Source organism: Diachasma alloeum, unplaced genomic scaffold, assembly GCF_001412515.2.
Source record: "Diachasma alloeum isolate Michigan unplaced genomic scaffold, Dall2.0 Dall_scaffold_00567, whole genome shotgun sequence".
NCBI classification, from domain to species: domain Eukaryota; kingdom Metazoa; phylum Arthropoda; class Insecta; order Hymenoptera; family Braconidae; genus Diachasma; species Diachasma alloeum.
In genome coordinates, this window is record NW_021680699.1 from 284,194 (window position 1) to 292,373 (window position 8,180).

An 8,180-nucleotide genomic window follows, 5' to 3' on the forward strand; every position below is an offset into this window, starting at 1 on the left:
CGGGGTCTTCAGCCCCGTACGTCGCATTTTATTCCGTTAAAACGGTGATTGTGACGCATAATCCAAATTGTGAGGTGCCGATCCCCCCCTTTTTCACTCATGATTGGGTGGTTTCCGTGATTTTTGGTGGGTTATTCCAGGGGATTTCTCCCCTTTTTGGGGTTATTTCCGGCTCAAACCCGGCTCCGATCACACTGTGCATCGGCTTATTACGTTGGTTAAAGATCTTTCATGCGAATCTATTGGAGAAAAACCCCTCCGGAGGGGATAATTAATCACGTTGAATTGCTAGAGCGCGTCCATTCCCGTTACACGTGGGTTTTCGCGTGTAAGAAATTCCACTCGTGTTTAAATTGAGTTGGTTCGTATAGATAGTTAATTAAAATTATGGTTTGTGGATCAATGGGTTCGGGGGGCTTCCCTGAGTAATTCATCTCAGGGTTTCCGAAAATTCGCTCTGCCGATTTCCGGATATTCCATTTTTGGTTTTTATGAATTTCCAGCCCATTCTCGCTGGCGTGTACGGCGTGTTTCTCGAGGGGGAATTCCCCCCGACTCTCGACTCCCCTCAGATACCCATCCACGTTTACACGTGGCTATACTCGCTTCACGCGAGTATTTTTGCGTTTAGAATTCCGCCCGGTAATTAATTAACCTGAGGCGGCTAATTATTTAGGGAAAATTATTTTTGGGTATTGTTGTCTTCGGTAGACTCTCCCGGACATTTTGTCTCAGGGTTCGTAATTTTTGACTCTGCCATTCTCGAGTTATGGCAAGTTTAGTTTTGCGGAATTTCAGCCGTTTTGGCTGGTATGAAAAATCGATGGATGAATACGGTCTCCTCTCTCTCGTTCTCATTGTCGCTCGCATACCTTTCCCCCCCCCCCTAATTCTCAGAATTCTCGAGTATTTAAGCATTAGCGTGTATTTCTACTCTCCCCAAATCTTCATTTCGGCATATTTGAGGTATTTATCGGCGATATTAATTTCTTCCAATATTTTTGTCAGATTAGACTATTTTATATCAGAGTGCGGAATTAATATGATGATTATTATTATTGTCAGTATTGTTAGTTATTAATTGTAGATTTTTTATTTTTTAAATATTTTTTTGAGAGAATTGAAATGTCTTTTTTTTTGTAAAATTGGTTATTCTTAAATTTCAATAGTGAAGCCAGTAAGGATAATGTCGATCTCCTTCTTTTTTTTGCTGTTTTGCAGTTTTGACCGCCCCATTAACCCGTTTCTACCTGAAATCCACCCCTCTCTCCACAACCTAGCACACTGAGCGAACCAAGGACCGTTACCTTTCCCCAAAAATCTAGTTTTCTCCCCTTTTTTTTGTACGTTTTAGAGTGTTTCGAATTAGTAGAGTTGATTTTGTAGATTCCTCCGGTTTGGTAATTCCGGTTAAAAATTACCTGGCGCCCATAGATTTCTGCATTTTCGAGTTTAACCTAATTCAAGGGAAGAAGGGCGAAGGTAATAGGCATTTTAACCCCCATGAAAAATGTCACGTCACAGGTCTTCGACACCACTTCTAGCAATATAGGAAATGAAAAAGGTGCCTGTGTTCTGCTGGAAGAAAGACTTGGAAGAGACTTGCTGTACATGGCATGTCGACATCACGTCTTCGAACTTCTCTTGAAAGCGGTGTTCGAGGCTTCGATGAGTCCTACGTCAGGTTCTGACGTCTTGATTTTCAAACGCTTTCAAGAGCAGTGGATCAACCTGGATAAAGGAACCTTTTCATCGGGAGTCGCTGATCTTACTGTGAAGGAAGCCTTGGAGGCTAACATAACAGACATTCTTGATTTTGCTGAAGCACAGTTGAAGGTTAGTCATAAGTCTCTGAGGAGATGACTTTGTTAAATTCACACTTTCGATGTCATTACTATCCCACATATCAAGTTGAAGAATTACATGAAATACTTTTTGTTTGTCTACTGTGTAGGAGAACAACATCCGCAAGGATTATCGGGAATTTTCGGAGCTGGTGGTATTGTTTCTTGGAGGAAATCTGCCCAAAGGCAATCGATTTCGGGCATTGATTCCCATTCACCATGCCAGATGGATGGCGAAGGCAATCTATTCTTTAAAAATTTTTTTGTTCCGGGATTCCGTTTAATGGCTGCAGAAAAATCAGGATTAATTGATGTGTGCATTTTCGTCGTCCTCGTGTATCACAAGGTTTGGTTCACAGCTTCAAATGCAGTAACAGCTCCCAATAATGATTTATCATTATTAAAAATCTTAGTGAAGAATGCACATTTTGATAGGCATGGAAAAATTTACAGGGCTGCATTGAAGAAGTTAGTGAATCACCTGTGGTACTTGTCAGAGGAGTTGATAGCTCTCGCTTTTTTCGATGAGAACGTGAGCGCAAATTGCAAAAGAAACATGTGCCAGGCCATGAAATCTCGATCTGCTCTCACGGATGATCGGAAAAAACGAAAAGTGGGAATCAACGACTCAAAATTTATCGAACACTACTTTAAATGATTTTGTTACGAAAAATACCGTAAAATTTTTCGAAATTTTGAAAATTAATTCTGATTTTTTGAATAGCGACCCTATGATATGGGAGACGAGAGATGATTTTGTGACAGCTTCCAAAATTCTCAAATCTCTTCATGCCACAAACGATATTGCTGAGAGAAGTGTATCTCTTGTGAGCGAATACAATGATTTGCTTACAAGAGATGAAGCCAGCAAACAAAATTTGATATTAGTTGTTCAGAAATATCGAGAGTCATCATCCAATTACAGGAAAGAGGACTTGAAGTTTTCATTGGAGAATTTTTTAAATAATTCCAATGAGCCAATCAGAACCTCGAACGACTGATATTATGTTGATTATTATCAATATTAATAACTAAAGAATATATCGAATACGTATTGTATTTTATGTGATAATATCAATTTATTATGATTCAATTTTCCTGTAGCCTTGGGAAATTAACAATAGTGGTGAAATTTTTCGTGTAGATTGGTATGGATATTGTACTTACAATTATACGAAATTTCAAAGAATCAATAGAATTATTTTATTTCATCATTCCTCGATAATTGACCAATTTCAATCATTCAAGTTTCTCCGAGATTGTTATCAAACAGGGAATCTCACAATGCTATCATCGCATTGGGGTTCGAAAAATAATTAATTAAAAAAATTGGAGATGAAAAAGAGGTACGATGATTTATTGGGGGTGACTACAGGCAAACACTCATCCGGGAAAAGGTCTCGCCAGATGGCTGGCCTTCTCGGTTTCAGGTAATGGCCCGCAGTAAAAGTTGTCAGTGATCCGAACACTTGTCGCAGCCTAGAAATTTGTCAATGTTCTTTAGCATTTTTCTCTGATTCAACATGAAANGTTGTCAATGTTCTTTTACATTTTTCTCTGATTCAACATGAAATGAACGATTCTTTCTATCGTCAGATAATAGTCAGATAGTTGAAGAATCATTCTACCAAAGTTGAATGATATCAGATCATTTTTAAGAGCAGTTAAGGGCTCTCCAAAAGTCTCATTTTATGCGAAAATCGGACTTTGTAAATTAATAACTAATCATTTAAAAATTCCGAAAAAAATTATCAGTTTCCTATTATCGTTTAGATCAATTATCCAATTGAAATTGACAATGATTTGAATTGATTCTAATTTAAAGAGTGCATTTAAACTGGATCCACTTGTTCGCACGTATTTTGTAATAAGAAATTCAAACGCCCGTTGCTGCTAGAAGAAATTGTTTTAAAAATTTGAAAAATTTCATCGTGCTTTGTGATGTCATGAACCATCGTTTGCAATTATGTGACAAGTGAAAATTTAAAGTAGGTCATATGAGCATGTCTAGCGACCACGGTATTAGATCATCCGATCGAGGATGTCCTAATTATTACGATCGCGAGGATGTCTTGCGACAAGGACAGCGATATATCGGCGACACGTGTCATAGTATGAAATTCGGTTGCTAAGCCGAGCTCGAAAACAATACATTGAAATGGTGTGACATAAATATAAAAGTAGCTTCGCTACAAAAAAATACAATAGGGCAAAATGGGTACCTTACTTTTTGCAAAATTCCCCCTCCCCCTGCTGCATCTGTATTCATTACCCATTGATTTTTTTTCTCAATGAGAAAAAAAATCAATGGGATAAAATGGGTTTGTGACTCATTTTCCACATTGACACCACTTCTCCCACCCGCAATAATGTATTGAAAAAATGAATAAATGGGGCAAAATGGGTTTGTTACTAATTTTTCCAAATTAATACTCCTTCCCCCCCTATTGATTGAGAAACAAAACAACGGGACAAAATGGGTGCGTTACTCATTTACAAAATTTCCTCCCACCTCTTTATCTTTATTCATTAAAAAATAAAACCAATGGGGTAAAATGGGTTTGTTACTAACACTTAAAAATTAATACTCTCCCCCCCGCCCTCATTCATTGAGTAACGAAACAACGGGGCAAAATGGGTTTGTTATTAATTTTTCAAAATTAATATTCTCTCTACCCCTTCCCCCCCCTATTGAGTGAGAAACAAAACAACAAGACCAAATGGGTTCGTTACTAATTTTCAAAATTCCCCCCCCCCNAAATGGGTACGTTACTAATTTTCGAAATCTCCACCCCCCCGCTCCATCTTTATTCATTAAGAAAAAACAACAATGGGGTAAAATGGGTTTGTTACTAATTTTTCAAATTCTAACTCTCACCCACCCCCCCTGCATTGAGAAAAAAATCAATGGGGCAAAATGGGTACGTTACTAATTTTTANTCACTAGAGTGTACGGTTATGAATGATTGGGATTGAGTGAATGAGATTAAGAATGTCAACGAGGAGTCCTGGCTCATTTCCTGATCATCGAGGGGTCATTAATCACCGGAGAAGATCATCAGCAGGCCTGGTAAACGAGTAACACCGTCTGGAAGCCAAAAATTTTACCACCAAAACACCAGAGGTTCCCCTATTTACTCTCGGGATACGGACACATGTCAATACGGTGTCAACCGGAGGATTTTGGATCTCGCGAGGGCCCTGAAACACACTACCAGGGCACAGCACGTAACGGGCCCACCCAACCTAATCAGTAACACGCACAACACCATCGACTCATGCACGAGACAATTGGCAATACCGGGAAGACGTCAGATACCACCTGTAACGTGACATTTTTGCATGGGGGTTAAAAATGCCTATTACCTTCGCCCTTCTTCCCCTGAATCTAGTTAAACTCAAAAATCCAAAAATCGATGGGCGCCAGGTAATTTTTAGCCGGAATTACCAAACCGGAGGAATCTACAAAATCCGTTCTAATTCGAAAATCTGTAAAAAGTACACAAAAGGGGAGAAAACTAGATTTCTGGGGAAGGTAACGGTCCTTGGTTTGCTCAGTGTGCTAGTTTGTGGAGAGAGGGGTCGATTTTAGGTGGAAACGGGTATTGGGTGATCAAAACTACAAAAAAAAATGACGGAATCGACATTGTCCTTACTTGTTCCACTATTGAAATTTGTTAAAATTATCAATTTACATGATTTTCTTTTCATATTGGTCTTACCCAAAAAAATAAAAATAAATATTTATAACAATACTGATTAAACTGCAAATAATAAATTGAAAAGGATAATTTTGAATTTTACTATGTAATCCGCAGATAATACTTTATCGATTAACTTGGCTACAAGTGAGGTCATCAAATTCCTCAATGGTAATACGAAAAATAATTGTTAATCCCGAAATACTCGGGAATTCCGAGACCTGGCGGGAATGATATGCGAATCCCCCGTGAGAGTGAGAGAGAGAGAGAGAGGAAATAAACCCACCAGTATACGTATAACGCACGGCGAAAAAATCAAAATCCATTAAAACTAAATTCGCCGTAGCAGAAAATCGGTAGAGTGAAATTCGGAAAACCTCAGAGTAAAAATGTTTGGGAGAGTCTGGAGATGCCAACGATACAAAAATTATCAATTTTGGATCGTTGGGAGCCACTCCAGGTTGATTAACAACCAGAGGGAATTCTCAATGAGAAATAACTCGCGCGAAGCGAGAGCCGTAGCTTGTATGCACGGATAGATGTTAGCGGGGTGCCGTGAGGGGGAAAGCATTCGTGGGAAATGCTTGAGCCATTCAACGGAGATCTTTCAACGCAAAAAAAAATAACGAGAAATATTATTTCACTGTACAACAATTGCTCTCACCATGGAATAATAATTCCTGAGACATCGAAATCTCACCCAAACAAAATTCCACGTCCACGATTACGGAGTAATCGGGAGAAATTCTCCACGTGAGACCCAAAGTTCACACGTGGGATACCACCGAGAGGTGGGAAAACCGACGCCATTATTTAATGGCTCGGAAAACAATAAAAATCTACGTAAAAACTCACCGTTGGGGTTTTCCTCCCCTTCCGTGATCCCTTCCTGACCATGGCAATTCAACAAAAAATTGATCCCAAGGCACAGAAACAATCACTCACACAACTAATCTGGAGGCATAAGTTACTTGTAGAGTTTTTTCACACGCAACTGGTTTTATTGCAGGTCAACGCGGAACTGAGTGTACTGGGTCAGTGTGTGAGCACAGGCTCGAACGCGAATTCCAACCAATCGGAGCGAGCTCTGATTGGTGGAGATTTTTGCCCATCGAAGGCATGAAACCTGAGGGATCCGCCGAATAAATTCGGGGAAAGCAAAGGCGTAATGCTCAATTCGCCTACTACGACTCAATTAATAAATTTTAAAACTCTTTTATCACTGTAATACTCAACAAATTATTAAATTCAATAACTCTGTCATTCCCTGAGAGCGAATGGATGCTCTCTCGACTTTCTATGATTTTAGACGCGTCTCGCGGATCTATTCTCCGGGATTTATGGGGTTAAAAGACTACTTCTTATAATTTGTTTCTAAATTTTCTAACGAACAAAATGCAATCCGGCAATTCGCTGGAGGCAAGGATTGCGCTTGGTCCACACAACCTTCCACCAGAAACGAAAACTTAACCATTTAATCCCTATAAAAATCCGAGTAAACTTGGAGTGCCGGCATTCCAGCCGAACCTAATTGATTTCCCCCAAGAGTTATAAAAGGGTTGACCCCACGAAAAGACCGGATGACTCTAAATATGGCCTTTCTTCGCGATCATTTCGCAGGCCCTCAAAAATCAACTATCGATCCTCAAGATCTTTTAAATCTCCACCGAAGTGGGAAAAACCCTTAGGCTCAAAATCTCCATTCAAAGGGAAAAAGCTCTATCTCGAATCCTCCACGAGGGTGGGGAAATCCTAACTACTCAAAACCTCCACCGGAGTGGGAGAATTCTATTAGCTCACGACCTTCACCGAAGTGGGATAAACGATAATCTATCTCTCTCTCCCTAATTCTTACTGACGGATAGATTTTACTGTCGCGAGGTTTGTTGTTGTCAGGCCTTGGTGGTGTTTCTCACGAACATTCCCACATGTTCGTTATACACCTGACACCGGAGATCCACACCTGAAGGAATAGAAGGCGCCACCGCGCAGCACGTGGCCGGCGATATCATGTAATTGGGGCCAGGATTAGCCAATAATTCAAATACGGGCCAATGTCAAAGCCCGAGAGAACTGGAGCGAGATAGTCTGAGACACAGAAAACGATTATTACTTCCGCCTTCTCCATCATCACTTCCATCTCTACTGTCGATCGCTTTGCATTGCTTTAAGTTTCTCCAATTTTCGTATCTATTGTGTGGATCCAATTAAGAAGCTTTTAAGCAATTAAGAAACTCTACAACGGAGGTGGGAACAAGGTTCTCCGGACCTTATCCGGAGGTTGTTGAGGCAACTGAGGGCAATTTGGAGGCGAAATACAGGCGGCAAATATCCAGGCGAATCTCCAGGCGAATATTCTATTCATCGGGCGAACACGTGGCAAGGGACGGAGTCGAGGCGTAATATTGGGTCAGGACGAGTGATTAGAGTGAGTGTGCACATATAAAATATTGTCATTGGTGCGACGGGGTCATTAGCTAGTACGAGAGCATTTTGGAGCTCATTGAAGCTCCTGTCAGCTTCTCTGGCAGGAGGAACCTCGTTGCGAACGGAGACTATCGACTCCATCTTGATAAAACCGCGTGGTCGTCGAGTCGGTGCATACCGGAGCGAAATACGATAATTTATTGTGAGC